This window comes from Anser brachyrhynchus (assembly GCF_964034855.1).
Source record: "Anser brachyrhynchus genome assembly, chromosome: 3".
NCBI classification, from domain to species: Eukaryota; Metazoa; Chordata; class Aves; order Anseriformes; family Anatidae; genus Anser; species Anser brachyrhynchus.
The window spans coordinates 83,609,021-83,636,757 of record NC_137696.1 but is presented as its reverse complement, the minus strand read 5'-3'; the positions used below and the strand labels follow the sequence as shown (position 1 = coordinate 83,636,757).

Below are 27,737 nucleotides of genomic sequence, written 5' to 3'. Positions count from 1 at the left end.
TCTCTGGCACAACCTGCCTCTTACTCCCCAACCACATTTCATGCCATCTTGCTTTTTAAAAGGCTCTGTGAAACCTCAATATGTTGTATCATTGTGTTAATGACAATGCAAAAATTAAACCGTGCCAATTCTGCACTCAGAATCTAAGCAGCCTAATACTTAATGGCTTATAAGATATGACATTTCATAGCTCTTCTGGGACACTTATGAAACACCCGTCTTCATTTGTGAAACTCAGCTGAATATTTTACTGCTATTCTGCATTAACATTTGGTACTATTTGAAGGTTTCCTCAAAGGATTTCAAAGGAGAAAAATTCCTTTCTGGTAGGCTGTACATATAATTTGTCCTCCCCCATCCTTGTGTTTTATAGCTATAGTATGTATAGGCTGCTTACAACCAATGAAAGGTTTACACTAAAGGACATAGCCATCATAAAAAGTAATGAACTAAAATTCAGCATTCCTCACTGGATAGAATCAAGTGCCTATAGCCACCAAGTAATTACTTCAATGCAAGACTTTAAGAAAAACCTTCTGAGAGCTCTTTCTTGTAGCAGCTGCTAAATGATTAATATCACACTGGTAGATTTCACAGGAGAATCTCCTAAATAAAGGAAGGCTCAGTGTATATGTAAAGTTTAAATTCCACACAATTTGTTTTAGAATCAACATAATACATTATATATTTCATGGTTCCAAGAGGAGTGCTGCATTCATTAAGAAAATACAGATGGTCTTCAGATAGCTAACAAGATTTCACACTCATTTCATTTCTCCCTGCTGTGAAACCTAAGAGAAAATAACAGCAACAATGAACTCACTATGGCAGAACCTCAAGGCTCATTTCTGCCAGAATATTATCAAAATTGTGAACTGGTGATAGCAGTCAAATTCCACCGAGTTTAACAGAGACGAGCTATTTACAGCACTTCCAAATGTGCCCTTCTTCTCACTAACAGTATTTTTCTCACTGTAAGAAAATCCACCATTTTTTAAGGGCAAAACTGGATTTATGACAAGCCCTGAACAGCACATATTTGTACTGCCCCAGGAGCACAGCAGTCCGAATCTTGAGACTCAGAATATCAGAATTCAGTCCTAGGTGGTTGCCTTGCTTTGGGAGAATACAACCAATCGAGCACGTTAGTCACACAGACTTTCTTCCCCTTCCATCGCTTCATCAGCTGCTAAATTCTCATGCGGTGTGGTGAAGAGAGAGGCATTCAGAGATGAGGCCTTGGGCATCAAAGAGTCTAATCCCCCTCTGCTTCTGCACAGCAAGACCTAAACATGCCTGAAATCTGCATTCAGCATATTAATATCCTACGGAATTTGTGGACAACAACAGATAACAAGTATATTTTGATGGTTTGAATCCACATAAGAATAGTGGAATAATTGGTCTCTGACAGTTTTGCTTGACTAAAGAATAAGGACGTCAGAATTTCTTCTCACGTGATTTCTGCCTGCAGTAAGAGAATAAATGATACAAGTATGAACACTGAAAAACAAATCATGGTCTAGTCATCAAAATTTATATCAGGAATTTAGATTTACCTTCACTTGACATTCTTAAAAGCATGCTGCCTTCTGCCTCCAATATCCATGTCAACTTCCACTCTGTTATTCCAATGCATTCATTATTTTTCTGCTAGAACATCTATGAATAAGAACAAATATAGGGACACACAAGCATAAATACAAGCATGCTTTACACATGCACACAAAGATATGTAGATATATAGATATATAGATATATAGATATATAGATATATAGATATATAGATATATAGATATATAGATATATAGATATTCATTCAACATAGCTACCCAAAAATACCTTCCACATTAAAACAACTGGGATATCTAAGATTAAAAATCATTCCAAAATGTCACTCACTGCTAATATTTCTTCATCACTCTTTATTACATCTATGCTGTATTGACACAGTATGATGCAACACCAGACAAGCACTCCACAACTTTGCTTCACAACTGGCATCAGGTTACTGTTTCTCAACTGTGAGAATCTGCAGCCGCAGGCTCAGGTGAGGATCTAAGGTGAAGCAGCATTTTTATTCACGATTGCAAGCAGGAGTGCACAGCAAAAGCATATCATATCCTTATATTCCCTACTACATGAAGCTTACTTCCTCCCCTGTTTCCTCTCTGGCTGAATACTACAGGTTCACAAACTACTCGACACTTATTACTATATCATATACGTACAATTTTATTTGACCAATCATTATTTTCTCCTTTTCATTTTTTTTTTCCTTCTCTCGTGACTAGAGGGCCTGTGATTTTTTGTTTTTACTGATTTCCCACTGTTCATCTTGTTTTTCTTAGCTATCCTCCTTACTTTGGGACAGTGGGACCTTCCACTGTCCCCTTCTCTGCTTAACATACAACATACTCGTCATAGTTATCACAGAATCACAGAATCATCTAGGTTGGAAGAGACCTCCAAGATCACCCAGTCCAACCTCTGACCTAACACTAACAAGTCCTTCGCTAAACCATATCACTAAGCTCTACATCTAAACGTCTTTTAAAGACCTCCAGGGTGACTCAACCACTTCCCTGGGCAGCCCATTCCAATGCCTAACAACCCTTTCAGTAAAGAAGTTCTTCCTAACATCCAACCTAAACCTCCCCTGGCGCAACTTTAGCCCATTCCCCCTCGTCCTGTCACCAGGCACGTGGGAGAATAGACCAACCCCTACTTCGCTACAGCCTCCTTTAAGGTACCTATAGAGAGTGATAAGGTCGCCCCTGAACCTCCTCTTCTTCAGGCTGAACAAGCCCAGCTCCCTCAGCCGCTCCTCGTAAGACTTGTTCTCCAGACCCCTCACCAGCTTCGTTGCCCTTCTCTGGACTCTCTCGAGCACCTCCATGTCCTTCTTGTAGCGAGGGGCCCAAAACTGAACACAGAACTCAAGGTGCGGCCTCACCAGAGCCGAGTACAGGGGACAATCACTTCCCTAGCCCTGCTGGCCACACTGCTTCTTATACAAGCCAGGATGCTGTTGGCCTTCTTGGCCACCTGAGCACACTGCTGGCTCATATTCAGCCGACTATCAACCAGTACTCCCAGGTCCTTCTCTGCCAGGCAGCTTTCCAACCACTCATCTCCCAGCCTGTAGCGCTGCTTGGGGTTGTTGCGCCCCAGGTGCAGGACCCGGCACTTGGCCTTGTTGAACTTCATACAGTTGGCCTCAGCCCATCGGTCCAGCCTATCCAGATCCTCCTGCAGAGCCTTCCTGCCCTCGAGCAGATCGACACACGCACTTAGCTTGGTGTCATCTGCAAACTTACTGAGGGTGCACTCGATCCCCTCATCCAGATCATCGATAAAGATTAAAGAGAACTGGCCCCAGTACTGAGCCCTGGGGGACACCACTAGTGACCAGCCTCCAACTGGATTTGACTCCATTCACCACAACTCTTTGGGCCTGGCTACCCAGCCAGTTTCTAACCCAACAAAGCTTATGGCACTGTTATGCCTGCACAATCACTTTTGAATATGCAAGATAGTTAGTGGAATTTTCCACTGCAAAAACACAACTTTAATTCTCACATCAACCACAGTTTGGTCTCACTCTTGCTCTGGAAATTGGGGAAGTAGCCATTCAGTTTTTCACTGAAGAGCTTGCAATTTGCCTCATTTCAGGATCCATTTGATCCTTTGCAGACAGCTCTGAGCTTGTTGTGCTTGTGCGCTGAACTGGCTGGATGCAATCAAGGTCTCATCCAGAAACAACATAGCTTCATTAGCCAGCATTGTGCTCTGAGCAAGGATAATTCTGACCATGGTGCCTTTAGTTTAAAGCTGGCTGATATCCTTTTGGCTTAAAGCACAGGTGGAATAAGTAAAAAACGTGTCTGTAAAAGAATATGTAGACATATTTATAGCCTAACATTGTAAGCCAGGATGTCAGGCTGCAGGCTTTTAATGATATTTTAAAGTTCTACCTCGGGATCAAGTTTAGGGCTATAGCTGTCATATGGAGCCTTACTCATGCATATACAGGACTTGTGTTGCAGACAAATTTTCTCACAGAAACAAATTTGTATCTACTTAGTATGTATCCTACTACAGTACAATGGTTGCCTCTACACTGGTGGGTAAGAAATATTCTAAGGCCAGGCTGATGGCCATATTTGCATTCATCTATATTCCTTGCCTGCAGGAGCATTCTTGCAGTGGTTTTGCAGGAAATATCTCGGGAGCCAGGAGAATTTGCAAAATGTGGCAGAGATTTATTTAGTATGTGGATGGACTTTGTGACTCTGCACTCTGCCTTTGATTTATTTCATCTGCCCTTGCAGTCACATAACATGACTGACATGCTTGTCAGGGAGAGAAGCTGGCCCTTCCTAGGAGAGCTTCATCGTTACCTAATACAAAGACAGATGAAATCCAGAATTGAACCACATTCAGGCTGCCTACAGGAAAATTATGGGAAAATCGAGTGCTCTACATATCATAGCACTCCTGAGACCAGTCAGTTGAGGCAAATGTAGATGTATCTAAACTATTCAGAAGACTCTTCTGTGCCAGATTACTGCTGAGACTAAAAAATTAGAACAAAAATGGGATTAGGCACACAGACAAGTCATACATGAAGCTGCACATTCATACTTAAATGTCCACATGGGTATACACCTCCATGTTAAAGTTCAGAGAGTGGAAGTAAATGTTTTGAAGAGGATTAAAATCTCCTAATTCAAATCATTAATTCACCTTGAAATGATGGGAATTAAAGAAAGGCTTTTTCTGAGTCTTTTTGGTATATTCTGAGTTCTTTTTGATATATCAAAGCACAGCATGACCTGAGTGATTGACTTTTAGTCTGATTACTTCTGTGGGCTTCCAACACTTATGTCACTAAAACCTTTAGGCCTTACCATCCCACAGTGTTGTCTTTACACATAACATTCTTATCTAGATGTAAGAAAAATAAAACTTTCAAAGAATAAAATGTCCCATCATTTGTAGTCATGTCAAGTGGTCATGTTGTTAAAACTTTTCCTTTTCTCATCAGGCCATGACAGGTATTGTGCCCTTGTTAAAAGGGAATTGAGACCCAGAATGAAGCCAGAACTGCCATCACAGACCTGGTGCTTTAAAGTGAGCCTGTCATGACGAGCCAGTCATGACTTCTAAATATGACTAAATCAAGTCACCCTCAGCATTTCCTACTTATGAAGCTCTCCCCTTAGCTAACAAAATACTTAACTATGCCAAACATGTTACAATTTTTTTCAGCCATTTGCTTTCTCAGTCAAAACACACCACTTGCTATTCCAGTATAGTTTCTTCTGAAGTCAACCACAGTTCTAAAGAGAAAATGGTTTCATCTTAATAAAGTAGAGTATCCCCACTTCCAACCCAGCTTTAACTCAACTTTTGGAGTTTATCTGATGAATAATGGCACAGAAACTGCCTGGAATAAATTAAGTAAAGTCAACACATTTTTTAAGAGGAACGTTATTTTACTGTATTTCCACTGATTGAAAAAAATATATTGTACCACATCAAGCTTTTTAATCTAGCTGTTATCTGTCTGACTAGTTAGAGTTTATCTAATATTAGATCAATAATATTCACTATTCAACTAATAAAGATTGCACAACTCATTATTAGAAAACGTGTAATAATTATGTGAAATAATTGCATCAATAAGTTCTTGCTTTTCCAGCTTTTTAGCATAAGAAGTGTAATGAAGTTCAGAATACATTGATCATGTTCTGGAAAGACAGTGAGGTTGGAGATCATGCACATATGTGTCAATAAATGATATATAAAACTATTAACCTCTCTTATAGGGGTCAGTTTCTCTGTTGTGATATTATCTGTTTTTACTAGCACAGTAATCATGTTATCAGCACTGGACTAATAACTCTATATGCCTCATACTTCTAATTATTTTAATTGCAATTGACTAAATAAATATGAATTTAATTATTACAGTTTGCATAATGGTAGCACTAAAGGTCTATATTAAATAACTAACGTGATTATGAAATTTAAAGCTTCTGATAAATAAGTCATAATTCACACTTGCCTTATTCATTCTCCCTTGGTTTTATTTCTTTGTGCATGAATATCACATACTACATATGCAGTCTCACCTTCTCAGTTTTTTGTTTACATGTAACTCACATTGGCCAATGTATATAGATTGTAGATTGAAATAATTATGTTTGAGAGGCTGGAATATTAGTCTGTTTGATGTTTTTGTCAAGAACACAGAAAATGAAACTGAGCAGTCCTGAAATTGCTCAGAGTGACTCATGATAGTGTGAAAGTAAATTATATTTTCGTCATCTATAGAAATGGGGGTAGTGATATTTACAGTGTCTGTTATTGTTTATGAAATGTTTTGGAGATGAAAATTGCTGTCTCATGCTGACTCTTCCTGCTATGACATAGAAATATTTTACATTTTCTCTCTGTGGCATAGCGTATACCACACAGATAAGGTTTTGAGTTTCAAAATGCTGTTGATACAGTTGATGCAGTTCTTAATATTATTAGGTTAATAATTGTGTGATGCTGCTGTTACAAATTAGAACAGAATCTTTGGCAACAATATTATCTTGAATGTCACTGCATACATATTTTTCCCTAGTAGGAATATTGTCTTCCTGTGTGATTTAATTCTGCTGATGTGCTTTTGTTTAAAATTTTAAGAATCAAAGCAAGGGTACATAAAATCTGCATCAAGAACATATAATGAATGTAATTCTGATGTCCTTCAGCTCCAGAAACAGAAGTCTCCAAAACCACTTTAAGTGAAAAACTTTCTGTAATTGTATGTAAAAGCTGTCTCTTATCCTATTTGTGGAAGAGCCACCAGAAGGCTATACAGAATTTTCAAGCACATACCCTTAATTGCAACACATTATACAGCATAAGACACAGTTGCAGTACTGGCAGTAGTTGCGCCATCTTCTCAGAGCTTATGTAGGCTGTTTCTTTGTCCCAGCAGATGGTATTTTTATGACCCACAGTTCCTGCATTCAGGAAGCCTAGATGAGAAAATAGAAACCAAGCGAAATCAGGAAGGTAACTCTTGATCTAAAGATTTCCAGAAGACTGTAACAAAAGTTTTTGATCTGGATATTAGCTTTAATGTTAAGAATTATGGAACTATCTACATGTCCTGATTTTCACAAGTAATCAGGAATGGTAGTTGTCCTTAAAGTCCAGCTTCATCTAGAAATCCTGCCAGTCATGAAGATGCCTTAGTGAGTACCACAGAACCCAGGCAAAGGGACTGGAAGAGAGAAATTGTTTTGTGTTACTGCATGAAAAGGGCCCATATAAGAGTCTGGAAAAACACATCAGTTCCTGCTGCTCACTTGTTATGCGGTTGGGTTCCAGCAACAGTTTTCAGCATTATGTGTCAACTCCTTATATTATGGTCATTTCAGTGTATGAAAACTAGATCATATTGGATTGTTTCACTTTCTCAAGTGTGGATTTCATTGACAAAGAATACCAAAACATATGCCTACCTTCACTGTTTTACTTGGCTCAACCTACAGGCTTAATCAAATTTAATTTTTAACTGGTAATTTGACAATGTGATATATGCTACAAAATTATTCTTTTTTTTTTTTTTCAGTATTCAAAGATGAGCAAATGAGCTGAGCTGTGATAAATAGTAAAAGACATAAAAGTAACAAGACCTCCACTTCCACACTGGTTCATTCTATACACCACATGATAAATGCCTTACCCTAAACATACAAGTACAGATGCATCCTGCTGTCAGTTCTGCTCTTTGCACGGCTGTAAATCAAATGTAACTCCTCAAGCAGTAATCCCTTCAGATTTGTATCAGTAACTAAAGGACAAATGTGGTCACTCTCGCTGAACATTTGATACAGTCCTCCAAAAATTCACTCTGAAACTGTGGACAGCCTCTGCCTCTTAATCACCTTGTGATAAATAGAATTAGGAGAACAAATAATTCCCCAAGTACAAGGACTCCCATAGAAACTGTCATTCTGATTAATCCCAAACTACTTTTCGAGTGAACAAGTGCTTATATTTAAAAGCCACGACGTTATTTCAAAAAATTATTTCTATCTCAGACATTGCTGATGGTGAGAAGCAATTGCAACACACTTTCTCACTCTATTGATGATTAATGAGTGGAATTTTGCATTTTTTCAACATAAAAACATAACATACTTCAGTCCAACATTGAAAGACAGCAGTAATTATTAGATATAGTAACAGATTTTCAGAGAAGAAAATAATTAAAATGATTAAAGACAAAGGAGAGGGCACACAACACACTTATGTAAACAGAGCTTAGAGCTAGGAGAGTTTGGGACCACAAGCAATAAGAAAAATCAATTAATTTTTGGTCTAAATGAGTAAAGTTACTGATTTTATATAAGGATTTGTTCTACCACTCTTGTTAGTTACCAGCACAAAAAAAAAAAAAAAAAAAAAAAAAAGAATCTTGTTTGACAAGAGAGCATTGAATGTGGCAATCGCAGGACTGTGAGTTGCAAAAGCAAGGCGTGAAAAAGAGAGTTTAAATTCAGATTTCTGTATCTTTACCCTCCAATTCTATAGCCAGACACTCTGTATTCATGCATTCAGAAATGTTTAGGGAGCATTATTTCATTCTCTCTCTCTCCTTTTTTTTTTTTTTTAATTTGAAACAATGAATATCTATAAAAAATTTAGCTTTCTTGCCCAGTACTGTACCTCCTTTCATGCTGTCAGCACAAAAATGATGACCTTCCCATGTATTTGAATAGATGTCTTCATGAGCTACTCAAAGGATAATGAATAATACCATTCACATAGCTACTTCCATATACTACAATCAAACTGGAAAAAATGCTCACAAGATATGCCCAAGAAAAAGATACAACTAAGAAAAATACAAGTTATAAGCAAAAAATTATTAAGAGACCTATACTAAGGCAGATCTTCAGGGATTATTTCCATCTATCTCTGGGAAATGACAGTTATCTCTCGGCTTTGATTTCACAGTTATAGGAAGTAGAACATATCAGATCCAGATCTGGAATTTCAATTTCCAAAGATCAAGAGAGTTTAAGAGTAGCCAGACGTATCACACAGGTCTAGGTTTGGATTTTCTGAATATCTCATGCTTGCCTTCCAGTATCTCAGGATGACGTAGATGTCAAAGAAAGGTGAGTAACAATACATTGTCTTTGAGGGACAATCAGTGATGAACATTTCTGCTTCAGGATTCTGGAAAAGTGTATTCCTGATTCTTTGCTGCCTTGCCTTGTGTGCTGTCAATCCAAATTTCACCTGTGCGGAGCATTATGTGGGTGTCCATACATGAACATACCTCTTGTGAGTAGGGTTTAAAAACAAGTCAGGGAGCAGGAGCTAGTCTTATTAAGTCTCAGATACTGTGTTATAGACATTTCCACTTCCATTCATCAGTTTTCATTTGATCAGAATTGATGATTTGGTCTGTGCTGGTATTGTATTAATTTTCAATCTTTTTGGGGGGCAGGCAAAGTCCTACAATTCAGGGTGTCAATTAATTAATATTACCACCTTGCAAATATCAGTGATAGCTGGTGGTCTCAGTAAAATTACTACAAGGAAGATACTCTTGCCATAAACACATTTCCACAGCAACTAAATTGCAGTGACAACTGAAAACAACAATTTTTCCTCCCAACCCCAGAAGCAAACTTTGCTTTCCGATGCTAGGGCCAGCAGCCAGGATCTTATGTACAAAGCAAGTGAGCTGTGCCATCCTAGAGCAAAAATACCTCTCAATAACAATATACCTCTTCAGGAAAACTGAGCAGATCCAAGGCACAGGCAAAGATGGCAGATGTCCTGGGCAGGAAACTGCTGAGGATCATAAGCTGGATGTGGCTCACTCCTCACAGTAACTATTTCAGAGCCCTGAAAAATCAGCTTGCTTTCCTGATGCCACCCAGGAGAGGCTGGAAGGTGAAGGCCACTGCTTGGTGCACCAATCTCTCATAAAAGCTTCAAACCCCATGCTCTGTTATCACCATCCCTCTTATCACAACTAGAGCAGCAGGCTGTTTCCCCAGGACTTCTCCCTCAGCTTCTCATCCATCACAGTCCACTCTCTTCTGCTCCTACTGTTCCTCTGGCAGGATTCACCCAGGACTGGACAAAACCTGAGCCTCCTTTTAGTGCAGCATATTAATTTTTGCCAACTCTGCTGAAGACTGCTGTGCTACCTCTGAGAAAACATAAGCACAAGGCCATGACTTACCCCTGTGCAACACAGCACTGAGTCATGCCCTGACCTTAAAGCATATTCTAAACCTCCTGTCTCCAAGCAGATTAATTCGGTTTGGGCATATGCTTACCTGCTGTCTTGGACTGGGCTAGATCAAACCTCTAGCTCTGTCAAAACAGAAATATTTTTAAAAGAATATGAAAAAATAATCCAAAAGAGGGACATGCAGTGAAATTCCATCAGCCAGATTTTTTTTTTTTTTTCTCGTGTATATAGAAAGTGAACTAGGTCATTCAGCATTCAGCGACTTTTTCTTACACGCTTTACCACACACAGTGATTACTACTCTAGATTTAGATCACAGTCACAGGAGGTTTAGTAATTTAATATTTTAGAATTAAAGTGGCAATTCAAATTAAAGGGGCACAAATACTATTTAAATTTGGTAAATACTGATCATATAATTACATGGTAATTAATTTCCATGTGGTATCCTTGTGATTATGAGATGAATATATGACTTTTATTTCTTCTAAGCAGCACTGCAGCTTACTAGTTAATTACTTTTAGATCTCCTTAGTGTAACTACACTACAATCCACAAAAGTCTTTACATAGTCTGTCATTTCTTTATGTTTTCTAATAACTGCATCAAACTGCCTTAGGTCAGATCGTGTCTGTTCTGCTTCAGCATTCCTGACACCTTGGGGTATGTGCATTTATTTTACAGAGGAAAAGGAGTGCAGGAATTTATGGGGATTTCTTGGGGGCCCTACATCTTATATGCAATTTACATGTACTCTAGTTCTGCTGGGATTTCTTGCTCTGCAATGTAATGAGATCTCCAAGCTCATTGTCATATTTGAATTTTCTAATTTTGGATGTAGGACAAAGAGAGGGGCTGAAAGATTTTGCATCCATCCAAATGTATTTTTTGTCTGACTTGCTTATGTTTAAATAGACCAATACTTAATATCCTTTGTGCTTCCTCCAGGCTTCACACATGACCAGTTCATGTAAGTATTTCAGTGACTCAGACAAAGAACTTGTTAAGTTGAAGAAAAAGTATCCAAATCTCATCAGGCAGTATCTCTGTATCCAAGAAAAAGATCCTCCCACCTGCAGCTGGAAGAAACGCAAGGGAAGGGCAAGAATGTGCATTTGGTTGTTCTCTGTTCTCACTGGCATTCAAAATTAGCAGGCTGCTGTTCCAGCATGAGGGATGACAATGATGGGTATTATCCCACATACAATATAAATGGAGAAAAGACATAATAAACTTAGTAACTGTATATAACACTTGTGCCCTGTGGTTTCAATAGTTGCTTAGGGCTCAGTAAGTGTGCATTGTTCTAATCGTGTGAATGCAACTTTTTCCAGGGGGAGAGAAAATATGGCAAGGCATTTACATTTGTATTTGTTTACTGGATCTTCTACTTTACCCTCATGCTCAGTTATAACTTAAGATCCTCTTGGTTATCTACACATTATCTAGGTCAGTGTGCGTTATCATATTTTGGTAATATTACTTAAACATGGTATGAAAAAACAGGCTAAAAGAAAATATAACTAGCCTATTGAAATGTGTTTATCAATGAAAAAAAAATAGATTTTTTTTTTAAACCAAAGAGGGAGAATATAGGAGGTTCTAGTTCAAAATTTTGAGGGCCACTGAGATTCTTCTCTGATGAAAGAAAAAGCCAAGGGATCTGACTTCCAGCAAGCTGTGTGAGTGAAATGATTTCCTCTAGTCATGATTCATAAATCATCTTCAAGGCAAATCATCGTGACTTGTCTGTTTCAGCCTCATAAACCATACATCATTTTAAAACAAATGGCAACTTGCAATGTCCTTGTTAATGGCACAATAATAAGACATTTTTCCTCAGATAATAAATTTTCAACATATCCAAACTTTTAGCATCAGATTTCTGCAAATCCTTGTTATTATGTTTCACTCACTAAAGTCAACAGTGTTTTAAAAATCCTTTTAAAATGTTAATTTATGCACTGGAAGTAAGACATGATTCACCATCTGTCACAGAAGGTCATTGGCTATATTTGGATCCATTAATAAATTCATAGGTTGCAAACAAGTAGAGGTGAGCCGCCCCCTGCAGTAGAAGAAGCTGGCCCAAATCTTTGCCTTGTCTCTGGGCCAAACTCATAAAATTCGTTCTGACTCAGATAAATTACATAGGGGTGAAAAAGAGAAGTTAGTCACTCTGACTGCAAAACAACCCTTCAGGATGGATCGTTGTCTGTTTCCAGGTCTGGCAGAAACATGCCAAGTAAGCACGACTGACATCTGACCTCTGTCTGTGAAGTTTAGCATGAACTTCGGAAGTCCCATAGAAAGTAAAATCCTCTGAGGGCCACTGAGTGCATCTCTTCACTTTTAAAGTTTTAAGCCTGAGCTAAAAGGTTCAAAGGTAGTAGCAGTTCCAATCTCAAGCAAGGAACAGACACCATTTATGTGTCTCTGTGCTATTACCTGATTGCATAGTTGCTACGTAGTTCTGCTTCCTTCTGTGATTACTAATCGGTCTATCTGTTGGAGATACTTCACAGAAGGGAACTGCCTTTCAGCTTAGCATTGTCTGGGAAGTACAAGATGCTTCAGAGATTGCATTAGTATGTTTTAAGCATGAGTTTTTTATGGTATTTCTGAGTTACGAATAATAGAGGTAATCTAGAGATAACAGAAGCTACAGAATCTGCTAAAAGCCTTATTTGTCCTCCTCCATGAGGAAGTTGCCAGAGAGGAAACTGGTGGGAGAAAGTTAAAGAGTGATTTGGGTGGTCTACTTTCGCATTATGTCTTAGATCAGGAGTATATTTTTGAAGCAAATCTCCAGATTGTCCCCACGTACCATGCTCTGGTTCACAAAGCACTCAAAATACAGGAACTAGACTTTCTTCAGATGACATTAAACTGGGAGATGAGCTTCATAAGTGTGCTTCAGCCACTAAAGCATCATCAGTCCATGTAACTGGACTAATGTTAGTCTGATGTGACCCTGCTATATAAACCATTTGGACATTGCTTTCTGACCACCAGTACTTCAGAGCTGGCCCTAATAGGCTAAACAGTCTTCTGGTGTACTCAGTAGGCCAACATTGTACTAAATCCATAATCCTGCAGTCAAGCATAGTTTCTGTGTCAGAACTGGAAAGAAGAAAGGCTGATTGGACACCAAGAAGGAATCATAGAATCATTAAGGTTGGAAAAGACCTCCAAGATCATCTGGTCCAACCATCCCCCTACCACCACTATCACCCACTAAACCATGTCCCTAAGCACCAGGTCCAACCTTTCCTTAATCGCTCCCAGGGACAGTGACTCCACCACCTCCCTGGGCAACCTGTTCCAATGCCTGAGTGCTCTTTCTGAGAAGAAATGTCTCCTATTTCCAACCTTAAACTTCCCCTGGTGTAACTTGAGGACATTCTTTCTAGTCCTATCGCTAGTTATCTATGCTTAGTTCTTATTATCTGAGGGAAAAAGAAAGAAAACAGACAGAGAAAGAGTGAGACAGTCTCCCAGAACAGCTAATGTTTACATATGAAGAACAACGTATTTTAATCTTCTATACAAAGTGTGTCTTTCCAGTTTATATTGAACTATCACAATATGAGGCTTAAAAATTTGGACTTTTCTTCCCTGGAGTTACAGATACTCATCTGTTTAAACATCTGGAAAGCTGTTTTCAAGAAAACAAACAGAATCCAGACGAATGTATATAAATTGAGATTAACATATTAGGGATAAGGATTCATCTCACCAATCACTGTTCTGTTTCCTCTGACCACAAATAGCAAATCAAATTTTTCTTCTTCACTCGTAATTTCACGTGGTTGGATGTACCTTACAAAATCAGGGTTTTTTAGTTCATAACATGCTTGACACTACAGTGAGAGTATCATTAGTATGTAATGTTAAACTCATACCTCAGTATTAAATTTAGAGCAATAAGAAATTCAATAAAAAGACAAACCAAAAATTTGCAAAATGTCAAATGTTAGATTAAAAAAAATAAAACAACGTTATCTGTTAATCATCATTTTGCCTTGTAAGTCTTTAATCTGGCACTATTTGACATAGAATAATATGCCAAACATGTTTGTACATAAGTCTTTCCATGTACATATATCAGCATGCATGGACTTGGTATCCCTTCCCCTCAAACACACACATGTACACACACACACTGGGTGTGCAAAATAGGTAATCTGAAGTGGTTTGAGGAGAATGCATATAGGAAAACAGCATTTTATTTTTCTTCCTAGCAAAGAAAGAGCGGGAGATATCCAGCCTCAAAAGAGTCTCTCACTGTGCTTTGCCTTTCTGTGAAGGTCTACCAAAGAATGAAGGAAATTATATTTTTATGCACTTCTCATATGTCTTTTTCTCACTTCATGCTTTGAAACCTGGAACTAGCTCATTCTCAGATTTCTCCTCTTTAGGCAGCTACTATCATTTCCTTCCTGTCATTGTTCTCTGTTAATTATCATGTTGCTATTAAGATTATTCCAGTCCTAACGACCACTCTCTGAGAGTAGGTTCTTCCTTTGCATGCAGATTCATCCATTCTTCAGCTTCTTTTTCGTTGGAAAAGAGGCTTATGTCAAGTCATCTGTATTAATCTATGTATCTGCACTTGGAAGTATTTGAACTCAGAAGCCAGTTTCTACCCAGCTTGGTAAAGGGTAAAAGTTCAAATACACTCACTTCTGACATGCTTGGAGGGGACACTGGGGAGAAGCCAAGTAGAGGAGACATATCCCATTTGTGTCTCCGCTGCAATGAAGTTCACTATTTATTAGACTTCAAAACAAAGAAGTGAATCCATAGAAACCATGACTGCTTTTACGAGGGAAGCTTCTGTCACCAGCAGACGAGAACTAATTTTCCTCACTGTGGAGCTGGGGTTGGAACAATTTAGCACTGAGTACATAACAAAGGAGATATGAGAGATTGTGTCCTTTATTTTCAAAATAATAAAACCTTTGTTTATATTTGTCAACCTCTGCAACAGTAACTTCAGAGTGTGTATTCTGCAAAAACCAAGGACACTACAGTAAAATTCAAGTCCGGTTTTCTTTAGAGTAGGCATGATTCTGTTTTATGAAGATACAGAAGATACAAAATCAAGAAGTGGCTGAAAAGATATGTATGTAAGTTCACTGCTTATTCCTTCTAGTGACATTTCCTGGCTATTATATAAATATATATATATGTACAAACACATGTACATATATGTATATATATATACATACATACATATATGTATATATATACAAATATATATAAAAATATATCTATTTGTGAGTTACTTATTTCACAAAATAGCAATGAAATTGTGTATTGTATTGCATTAGAGTTCATTTGTATATACGTATAAGCAATGGTTTAGACACTGAGTGAATAGGCCCTGTGAGAGTAATGTGGGCTGTAAAAGTGTCAAAAGAAAGGCAGGAAAAGGTCAGAGCTGGAGAAGGAGAAGACTTGTTTCATTCTCATACTAGCATACAGTAACAGTTTGTAAGAAGCATTATGATTGTCTTTACATGTGTCAACCTCCCTGTCTGCTCAGTCTTTACTGATGTCAAACTTATTGTTCGGTGACATAGAATTAAATGTGACTTTAACAAGTTTGGGCTTTTACATGAATGCAATTCCAGCTGATTTAAATCAGGGAGTTGCAGCACCCCCGATTCCCCAACCTGTTGTCTCCCCATCCCTTACACTGGCATTTATGAAACCAAGGAGCCAGTTCAGTGAACTGATGTAACTCAGCCTACGTTTATATAAGTATCTGTGGTGGGGCAAACCAGCTGTATAATCACTTTTCCATGCAGCTCTCTAAGCAACAGTGGCAACAGAGGGGAACTATATGATTGGGAGAGAATATGAGGCCATGGCATCCCTAACATGGCCAGTTTAAATTCTTATGTAAGCCCCATCTGAAAGCATGCTCCAGGACAGCTAAATGCAACAGAGGAAAAGAATATACAACACCTAAAGGCAATATTCAGGCACATATGCAATTATGCTCAACAGTGTTCATGTCCACTGGCCATGCTTGGAGAATAATTGCTTTACATCACAGATTTTTATTGAAGGGTACCTTATTCTTTTTCTATCATTAATACAGCCATGTTCCTGGTTGTACAACTGAGGTGTCTCCCTAAGAACCCCCTGAAATAGCTATGCTTTTTCCTTTGTGCTCTATCTGCACAGTTCAAAGGTCTGAAGAAAAGGGTAACACTCTTTGATTGCCAGTCGCACTTCGAGTTAACAGTAAAGAAGATTTTTTCTTATGTTTAAATTGAATTTCCTGTTTTTCAGACTGTGCCCATTGCTTTTTATTCTGTCCATGGGCACCATAATAAGAACAGTCTGCCTTTATCTGCTTACATCAGATACACCTTGAAAAGATCTCCCCTGAGCCTTCTCTTCTCCAGGCTGAACAGTCCTAACTCTCTCAGCCTCCTCACATGAGATGCACATAATCATCTTCATGGCCCTTTGCTGGATTCTCTGTCATTGTTCCCTCGTACTGAGGAGCCCAGACCTAGACCAGAACTCCAGATATGTTTCATCAGGGCTGAGTAGAGGGGGAAAGATCACCTCCTTCAACCTGTTGGCAATGTAGAGGCTGTTGGCCCTCTTTGCTGCAAGGGTACACTGCTGGCTCATGTTCAACTTTTCGTCCTCCAGGAACCCCAGGTCCTTCTCTTTCCTGCTTGTAGCCACCTGCACATTTTGGGGCATAGGACAGAAATCCCAGGTGCAGGACTTCTCATTTCCCATCAGAGCATTAGCTTGTAAAAGAATATTAGACATGAGTCACTGATAAGACTGCGTTATATATCTCAGAATATTAAGTGCTTAAGAGGTCACCCACTGTCTGACCATATGCAGAGAATTTTCATGCTGCTAAATGAGTATAAAGTCTCTTTATGTGTCAGGACTTAGCTGGAAAGAGGAAAGAATTGGCAAACTCTGCAAATACCTTCTCACCTCTTACTGAAAATGTCAAGAAGGACAAGAAATAAGAAGAAAGTGGTAAAATATTGCCTGTCCAGACTATATACAAAGTCTGAGCTCTAATGCTTCCTTAATGTAAACCTGAAGTAGGAAAAAAAATAACAGGGGGAAAAAAAAAAAAAAGAGTCGCATGTGCCAAAACCCCAGTTGAGGTACACAGGTAAAAATGTGAGCAAAAATGAAAAAAAAATAAAAAATAATAAAAAAAAATTGTTTATTGATATATAAAAGACTTCCCTTTTAATGGAGCTAAATGAAAAAAAATCATAAAATCATTTTCATGTTGATCTTTCCCAGGGTAAAAGACAAAAGTAGAAGCTGAGGCCTGATTCACTAAGGTGGTGACTGCTCTCAACCCCAACTAAAATGAGCTTCTTAATAGACAGAGTCCTAATTGCTTCACATATAACAGCAGGGAAGCTGAACACACCTTGATTTCCATATGGGAAAGCACAGATGGGAGACTGGAAGAATGTGACATACAGGAATTCATGTGGGTTTTCGTTGGTTGGGTTTTTTGTTTGTTTGTGTGTTTTTTTCAAAAGGAGGATACGCTTTTTCACTCCTTGTGGATAGGATCTGCAGACAGCTGTGTTTTTTGTGGCTTTTTTTTTTTTTTAAAGGGGACTCTAATTTCAATTCTATTTCCATCTGTGGTTCTTGATACAGGAATGATAAATCCACAGCTCGCTGTCATGGAGATGTGTTGTGTGCAAAGACAAAAGATAAGAGAAGAGAGATGGGATAAAACACCTTGAAGGCTTTTCCCTTTTATGTTGATGAGCTTTAGAAACTTAACTCTCAGAGCCTGAGACCATAGCTGCTGAGCAGCTGCCATCCTCTTGAGCAGCTGGTGTGAAATGAGTGCCAGTGCCAAACGGCCCTTTTCCTCCTTCTTTACAGTAAAATTAAAGCGAAAAGCGTTACCTGGAAGAGGTTAAAAGTCACTGAGCTTAATCAGCTTTGACAGGCATGAGAAAGCAGTTTGTGACTGTGTGTATGCCTTGCTCTGGGTTGCTCTTGCTGTGACAATCCATTCCTCCTGCCCTCGCTCCTTCCCCAGGTCATACTCAGCCGCTGAGCACGATGTACTGTGCACTGTGCAATGCTTCCTGCCCCACTCCTTGAGAACTGTGCAAAACACACTAAGGGTAACTTCGTATGGCAAGTTTCTAAGTACTGGCCCAGAAGCCTGAGTCAAGCTTTTCCATCTCTTTCCAGGCCACAAACCAATCTGAAGCCAGACCTGCACGTGGTGGGATTCCATGGCTCTATGCCCAGCCAATGTGTACTGAAAGTGTGAATTTTGGTAAAAACTTTTCCTGCAGTAAATTCCTACCTCGTTTTCCCATATGCCTTTAATAAATTTATTTGGCTTTGTCCTTTCTTTCAGTGCAGATATACTTTGATGCACTTTCTACTTGTTCTATTGCATGACATTTATAGGAAATGAACATAATTCAGACTTTTAACTGTCTGTCAAATTTAGTTAAAATTGGCCACAGAGATTTTTTTATTTTTTTTTTCTTGGGGGTTGGAGGGCAAAAGGAGCTGCCAAATAAGCTTTTTCTGCATGGAATCTGGATAAAAACATTCAAACATGCATATGCTAGACTATGGAAACAACTAATTTCTAATTTTTTGATGTCATCAGGAAAAAAAATCCTTCAAATTCTATAAGAATATGCCATTTCTTTTATGTGATACCTAAAACATGAGTTAAACCATAATGGCAGGTTCATTTTAGAGATTTTTTTTCCCCTTTCTTAACCCAAACTATAGAAAGCTACCATTGTCAGAAAATTTTATCCCTTTAACTTAAGGCCTGATATGGCAGTCAAACAGCAAATTGCAGTCCAGTTTGAAAAACAGAACTGTGCACTGTACATTTTCTGGTGCAAGTGTTGAGCATTTTAATCTCTGCAGAGTAGCACTCTTGTTCATGTTACTATTCATTAAACAGAACCTGTTACTGTTATTTGTTGACAGAAATAGTGATCACAATTTGACAGTCATTATCCTGCAGCAAGGCTCTTCAGACCTTTTTGGACCCTTTCTCTGTGATTATGCTGTTCTAAATTTTTTCTATTTGCAGTAGCTCATTTATCATTTCAATTGGGAGTTACCACAGAAGCCCAATATCCCACTAAGAGTTATTGATTAGGAAGTAAAAGGGATGTAGTAGTTTTGAATTGCTTGGTCTTTTATATCTTTCAAATAGGAAAAAATACATATTCTCCTTCCAGACTGGTAGTTTCCTTTAACCATGCTTCAAATGTGGCTGTGTTACTTTCAGGGTGTACTGACCAAATATTTTTTGTTAAAGAAGAAAAGGGAAGGAAGAAAGATGTGAATCCTGACACCTGCAAAATTCATCACTTAGATGCTAGGAGAAAGACAGTGACAAAAAAATGTTTACTGGGTTGATGGAGAGGAGGGAATAAGATGATCTAAAGTAGTCTGTGGACCAAGTTGCACTTTCAGTAGGATTTTGCAGCCCTTGGAGTATCATATTATACTGCCAAAATATTATAAGCAAAAGTTTGAATTTCTAATCCCTTGGAAAAGCATCTTTTCATTCCAAATCAATGCCAAAATATTGAAGCTTTTTCTCATCAAAAAGTTCAGAAAAACTCAGATTCAGAAACAGCTAAATATTTTGTTATGAGTCAGTTTGACATTAAATTGGATTATCTGCCATCCCACATGGGCTCATAGGAGCTGTCTCATCAACAGCTCATAATCTACTTCTTCATAAGCAGTTTTCACTTCAGCTTTCACAATGTGCTGACACAAATCTTCACATCTTTCAATCAAAAGGCTACTATATGATATCGTGAGAGTTATAATCTGCCTGGGCAAGACAGATTACAGGCAGGACTCTAAGCACCTAATCTGCAGATTTTATGAAACTCTTCAGTGGCAGAAGGATATCCAAGTTAATGCTGAACTGAAGGTAACTGTTTGAGTTTGGCAAAAAGATGAGTGTTTAAGTATTCCTAAGGAATTATTTAAAAAAAAATCAACATAAACAAATGGTTTTATATAAAAATGTATATTTTATAGAAGCAGGTTTCTTCTATATAAAAGAAACAAAACAAAAATTTCCTGGCCATTGTGATGCAAGTTGATGATTTTAGGCTATTCATTGGAATGGAAAATAGCTATGAAGAATGAAGGAGCTTGTTCCGTTTGATTCTGGCAGGAAATAATTGTGTAGAGTCTCTGCATGAGGCACTGCCTCTGAAAGGCAAAACAAAGGTGGGGGTTAATAGCTGGAGCATTAAGGAAAGTCAGATGGCAGGATGTAGGGCAACATGGTTGGAGTATTCTGATGCTTGATAACTCTGTAACTGGAATGATCTATTTCAGGCTAGATTATTGACTGATTTAAAGCAGCTAATTTATCTGAGCAATCAATTTATCTGAGCTATTCTGAATCACATCAGCAAAGAACTATTATGTATCAAAGCATAGTAAAAGTGAGTGCATGTTAAGAATCAAGGGTTACTGAGGTGTTCCTTTATGCTTTATCCCTGCTTAACAAAAAAGGCTAAGAAAGTAATCTTCTAATCATTCCAATATGAAAATTAGAGATGAGAGGTCTTTTTATGTTCTTTGATGCATTTCCTATGTATTTATTTTTTCAACATCAGAGATCTTTCTGAAAAGTGAGATGATTCCTGAATGTGGTGATTTTACTTTGCTGTGCAGCTGAACTCCACCACAGCCACTCTCTCACTCCCCTTCCTCGAAGGAAAAGTGGAGAAAATATTATGTAAAGGGCTCAAGGGTTGAGATAAGGACAGCAAGATCACTCACCAGTTATCATCATGGGCAAAACAGACTCAGCATAGAGAGATTAGGGTAATTTGTTACCTATCACTATCAGATTAGCACAGTGAGAAACCAAAAGCAAACTAAACACACCTTCCCCCCCATCCACCCTTTTCTACCTCCTCCCTCCGAGCAGCACAGGGGAATGGGGAATGGGGGCTGCGGTCAGTCCCTAATGCTTCGTCTCCACCGCTCCTGCATGGTCACTCTCTGCCCCTGATGTTCTAATTATAAAAACATATACTTTACAGGATATTTTTCTTGCTTGTGTTTTTGTTTGTTTGTTTGTTTTTGTTTGTGTTTTGCTTTTGTTTTGGAAAACTTGGAGAAGAACATAAAAGAGTCATGTCTCTCATTGCAATGCATTCTGTTCTTAGGAATTTTATCCTCTATTACATCTTGATTCCTATAGGATGTAACAAAGTAACTCATTTTAATTATCACTTCTGCTGTTAGGAAAAGGTTGAAATGACGCAGCTATGAAAAAATTAAAGTATAAGAGTATAATTAGCATCATGTGGTGTGACTAAAAGGAAAATAGTCTTGAAAAACAAATAAGATTTAATTTTGGCAGGAATTACAGGTTTGGTTGATAAAGACAACTGCAGAAGTAGAATAGTTAAGTATTGACTTCTAAAAATCTGACTTCGAAAGCAGCAGCCTGTATTATCGATGAATTAAGAATCATCCAACAGATAGACCCCGAAAGAGGTATTGAGACCTGTCTAAGTATAATTAAAGTATGACAAGATATTTGGGAGGTAGGTAATCTGGGTTCATATCCAGTCCTTCGGCTGTATACCGGTTTTGACTGGGATAGAGTTAATTTTCTTCATAGAAGCTTATATGGTGCTATGCTTTGAATTTGTGATGAAAACAGCGTTGATAGCACACCGATGTTTTAGCTGTTGCTGAGCAGTGCTTACACAGCATCAAGAACTATTCTGCTTCTCGTGCTGCCCTGCCAGAGAGGAGGCTGGGGGTGCACCAGGAGATGGGAGACACAGCCAGGACAGCTGGCCCAAGCTGACCAAAAGGATGTCCCATCCTGTATGGCATCATGCTCAGTAATAACAGCTGGGAGAAAGGAGGAGGAAGGGGGGGATGTTTGGAGTGATGCCATTTGTCAGCCGTTACGTGTGATGAGCCCTGCTTTCCCAGACATTGCTGAACGTCTGCCTGCAGATGGGAAGTAGTGAAGGAATTCCTTGTTCTGCTTTGCTGCATACATAGCTTTTGCTTTATCTAGTAAACTGTCTTTATCTCAACCCATGAGTTCTGGCATTTTTAACTTTCTGATTCCCTCCTCCATCCCACATTGAGGAGAGTGAGTGGCTGCATGGGGCTTAGCTCCCTTCTGGGGTTAAAACACAGCAGGCTGAATCAAGAAAAGGGTAATCTGCCCTGGGACTTTCCAAATTCCTAAGATCTGTATTTTTCATTCTGAAAGATAAATCTGTAATCTTCAGTTTTGTTACACATTCCTGATTCTGAGAAATCCCTTTGTAAAACTCTCATCAAAACCAGTACAAAGTTTATTAATTCCAATATATTTATAAACTCCAGTGAAAAAGACCTTTAAAAACACTGGACTAGGTCTGCTTTCTGTGGAAATTCTGGAGGGGCTGACAATACAGCTGACACTAATTAGTATCTTCTTCAGTGATATGGAAATAATATAAAACTACTGCCGATAAAATCATATCAAATGATGCAAAGATAAACAGAATACTAAATAATGATAAAGGAACACTATTGCACTTGGTAAATTGCTCAGTAAACTGACGCCATTCTATCAGGGTACATTTTAATGCACTAAAATGTGCTTAGGAGGTGCAAAACATGCAGGACAAAGAAGGGACTATTTTGTGGACTGGGCAGCTGTGAACAGGACTTAGCATCCTCACTGTCTGAGTTGACTGCTGTGGTACAAGGTGGATGCAGATGGCAGGTGACTATTTCAGGCTGTGTGTGTGTTTCTGAATGATACTGATTACTAAAGATGTCTCAAATCTCAGACAGAAAGAAAAAAAAAAGCCAATCACATTCAAATTGGAAAAAGTCTTACATTTTAACAATCTACACACCAGGGAAATGGTGAATTCATTTTCCTTCACCCTCTTCAAGAGAAATAATGTTACAGGCTGGGAGATGAGTGGCTGGAAAGCTGCCTGGCCGAGAAGGACCTGGGAGTATTGGTGGATAGTCGGCTGAATATGAGCCAGCAGTGTGCTCAGGTGGCCAAGAAGGCCAACGGCATCCTGGCCTGTATAAGAAGCAGTGTGGCCAGCAGGTCGAGGGAAGTGATTGTGCCCCTGTACTCGGCTCTGGTGAGGCCGCACCTCGAGTACTGTGTTCAGTTTTGGGCCCCTCGCTACAGGAAGGACATGGACGTGCTCGAGCGAGTCCAGAGAAGGGCGACCAAGCTTGTGAGGGGTCTGGAGAACAAGTCTTACGAGGAGCGGCTGAGGGAGCTGGGCTTGTTCAGCCTGGAGAAGAGGAGGCTCAGGGGCGACCTCATCGCTCTCTACAGTTACCTGAAAGGAGGCTGTAGAGAGGTGGGGGTTGGTCTATTCTCCCACGTGCCTAGTGACAGGACGAGGGGGAATGGGCTAAAGTTGCGACAGGGGAGTTTTAGGTTGGATGTTAGGAAGTACTTCTTTACCGAAAGGGTTATTAAGCATTGGAACGGGCTGCCCAGGGAGGTGGTGGAGTCACCATCCCTGGAGGTCTTTAAAAGACGTTTAGATGTAGAGCTTAGGGATATGGTTTAGTGGAGTACTTAGTGTTAGGTCGGAGGTTGGACTCGATGATCTTGAGGTCTCTTCCAACCTAGAGAAATCTGTGAATCTGTGAATCTGTGAATGTTTCAGTCAAACAATTTCCACCATTTCCTTAGGTAACCTTACTTCTGTGCTCGCGATCTCATCTTGGATTGCAATCCTGTAGACCAGGAACCACTGATATACCTTAAAACAACTTTTAGTCTTCAACATATCTAGCAGGATGAAATGTATTAGTTTGTAAAATACAGACCATTTGATGAAGTTCAATTCTTCAAAGTGAATCAGACATGTCAAGTATATCATGTGCTTGAACAGACAGTCCCAGTGACAAACGTAGCACCTCAAGCTGCTCCATAGGACGGGTACTTTCATATTACTGACGTGTAATTCTGCCATGCTCCATCACCTGCAGTGTCAACTGCATTATGGATCAGTCTTGTGACAAAGTCACAAATCACTGCAGACAAGTACGTAGTTCTGCAAGCTCCAAAACTGAGGATGCCTGGTTTGCCATGAACTTTTTACCTGTGTGAAAGACTTTGGTAAGTAAAAAATGGTATCTCCAGCTGGAAATTCAGTCTCCTTCCCATGTACATCGTCCGGTGGCTACGCTGGGTGAGCTCCCAGTGAGGTTTTTCCTGAGGTTCTGCCAATGAAAAGTATTTTTCCTTTGCTCATTCACTTACTTTCATGAAACTCTAGGACTAGCCTGCAGTCTAGTTTAGCAAATTCAGGCTTGTCATTTAGACTTTAGTTTTAGGTACCTAGTGATGCTGTTTAAGTGCCTTAGCACAATACGCAGTGAAAGGAAAGAATCAGATGTCTCTGAAGACGTTTGAAGAAGCACTTTTGTCCAACTAATTTTCATTCTTAAACTATCATCATCAAGAACTCACAGTGCAGAGATCTCTAAAGGCACCTGCCTTAACCCTAGAGGGAATTTAGTCAGTTACTTTAAAAGCACTTCTTTTCTAGGAGTGAAAAAATAAAAAGATTATGGGTCTTTAGCTGAGGAGACATCACTCTGAAGGCTAGTCATCACCAGTTGTATGAAAACTATCATCAGTGAAGAGCAGACCATATTAAAAAAACATATTAATACACAAACATGCATGTATTTTATGATCCAAAGTCTTTTTTCTTCCACAGAAAAGCATATTAAATATAAAATGCTTGATATTTAATTTTCCTTTTATATTAATCTCTAAAAGAAAAGCTTCAGCATAATTTGAGATAGCTGACACCCACATTTTGAAGATTTTTTTTGGTTTTGAGATATCAGAATTTTCTATTCTAAAGGAATTTGAATAAAAAACAGCCTCTAGCAGATTTTTTGTTATTAGTATAGAGATTCTCATTGATATCTTTCTTTGCCCACAGAACAGTGCTTTATAAATAGCAACACCACTTCATCGCATTTTTCTAAGCAAACATCACCACTTATTGCTGAGATGATGCTACAGCTGGCTGAACAATCCAGCCGGAGTCTACCGAGCTGGCCTTAAACATGTCAGTAGAATTGCTGGCAGCAAAGTCTGTGCACTGAGAACCTATAGATCTGCTAGACACACACTTGTGTTGTTATAAAGCTCCACTTTTTAAGTTGGTGTACTTAGTGACCTTTTTGTCCTGGGGCTACCTGAAGTTTAGGATTTGACTTGGATTTGTTTTCCCTCTCCTCCATATGATAGCCCAAAGGCTAGTCCTTCTTCCTGGTTTTGTTGCTCTTTCCAGCACACTAACCTATGAGGGTTATTTTCCCTGTTATTCTTTCTTTGTCTTATTTCTTGTCTCCTTTTATCTTGATACACTTGTTCCAAACCGATGGCTATTTTACTTCAGCGCTCTCCCTGAAATTCAGTAGGAGACATCTTTATAGCGATAAAGCTGCTTCTCTCATAAATCTCCCCACTAAGCTGGATTCACACTCTCCACAAAAGATTCAGCCTTTGATTAGAGATTCCTTTCTCCAAATTTATGTGGGAAAGGAAAAATTCTTAACTGTGCAAGTTTTTAGAACATGTTTTGATCTGAAGTTTTTGTCTGGAGTCACAGAACTCATCAAATTTCTCTCTTGTTGTTCAGACACAATCTCTATGTCAGTGTCTTATTTATTTATTTTATTTCATCAAGATATTTAAAAGGTATTATCTCTTTTTTTTTTTTCATCTTTATCATGGGAGTTCTGTATACAGCTCAGTTCTTGCATTCATTGCATTTTTGTATGTATGTTTGGTATTTCAGTCTGAAGTTGTTCGATTTTTTTCTCAGGATCGTAGTGTTCAGCTGTTAATCACAGTCTTTTTCTCAGCATGAATCTCACAAAACTGACTATTGCTACTGTTTTACTTACATCACATGGTAAACAATATAAAAGAAAATTCTTTTCTTCTGATGAACCTCTGTTTATCAGGTCTTTAATTGAGAGATTTTGCTATTGTAACTAGCAGTCTAGCCACATGCTGGCTTCTCAGTCCCCTTTTCAACATCTTTCTTCTGCAGGCTGGATAATTTCTTTCTCTAAGTATTTTCCATAATTTTTTATTCACGTAATTTTACTAGATGGCAAAAAGCAAAACAAAATGTACATAAATTGGAACATTTCTTTTCTGAGAAAGAGTTTTCAAGGTTTCTCCACTGAGGAGCAGCATTGCCAATGTTCAGTCTCTTTGGTTCTCCATATAGACCAATAATTTAGTAATTCCCTGTGAGATACATCACCTCTGTAGCAGCAGCTGAGCAGCAGCTGATAGAGGAAAATTTTGTTGAACCTTCCTGGAAATGCCACAAATTCATTTGAAACTGTGAATCTCTGTAATAAGACGTCCAAAAAATTTATGTGAGGGTCTACCAAGAATCAGTCTCTCCATATCATTTAGTGGATCTATAACTTCTCTTGCTATCTCTACATTTGAGGCAGATATTATGGAAAAAAATAGAAGAAGACATGAAGATACAACGATTTATGATTACAGCAAACACTCGTTAGGTTGTTACATGCGAGATAATTATTTATTATATGAGTGTTTAAAACTTGCACGACTTTGAAACTGCCAACACTCTGAACCTTTACTATTTGTAGTGTTAACTAATAATTGCAATATAACTTAAGGGTCTATAAATAAGTGCAAAACTTTCTCACTTCTTTCACAGTCCCTGTCTCAAAACAACAAAACAAAGCATATCTCAGACACTTGAAGAAAGTAAACAGTAAGCATAAATGGTTATAAAAAACACAGTAGTATGAAAACACAATAGTACTACATGGGAGTGACAAAACACAAAGTACTGAGAACCCAAGAATTGCCCAGGAATAGTGTTTTCTTCAAAGGCAGAATCTAATCCGAGCTCAGAAAATTGTACTCACAGTTAGAGGAAGCTCCCACTGGCAAAAGACGTTTCACTGAATGCAACAAGCAGTCATACATACAAATCCCTGCTTCAGCGTGTCAGTACCCTTTCTCAAACCGATGTTGCCTGTTTGTGTGTACAGATGTGAAACAGAAGCACACATCAATAAATTATTCACCAAACTTTGAAAACAGCAATGCAGCAAGTCAGCTCCTCTGTTGGGATGAGCCATTGATGCTCCTTCTCTGAGAAGCTGAGATCCTGTTTTGAAACTAGTGGCTGGGAGCACTGAAAATCTTTCATGTCCAGAAGTTAAACAATGTTGGGTTTCTTTTCCATACCTCATCTTCAGTCACTGCTTTGTTTGAAGGTGTGCAGAGCAGAGGAAATGGTAAGACCTTGCCCTTTCTCTTTTCTTTCCTTCTGTGTTCTCTCTAAGTTTGCTTAACAATTATATTGTTTGTTCT

General features: G+C 38.7%; 1 long non-coding RNA gene across 1 annotated transcript; it reads right to left on the bottom strand.

Moving 5' to 3' along the window:
* Positions 1 to 32: 32 nt before the first annotated feature.
* On the bottom strand, positions 33 to 27,441 carry LOC308192395. The gene is made up of 3 exons (XR_013948773.1): positions 27,287 to 27,441; positions 6,898 to 7,040; positions 33 to 1,662 (listed from the first exon to the last, which is right to left on the bottom strand). It is a non-coding gene; the product is annotated as an uncharacterized lncRNA (long non-coding RNA).
* Between the last annotated feature and the right edge of the window lie 296 nt (positions 27,442 to 27,737).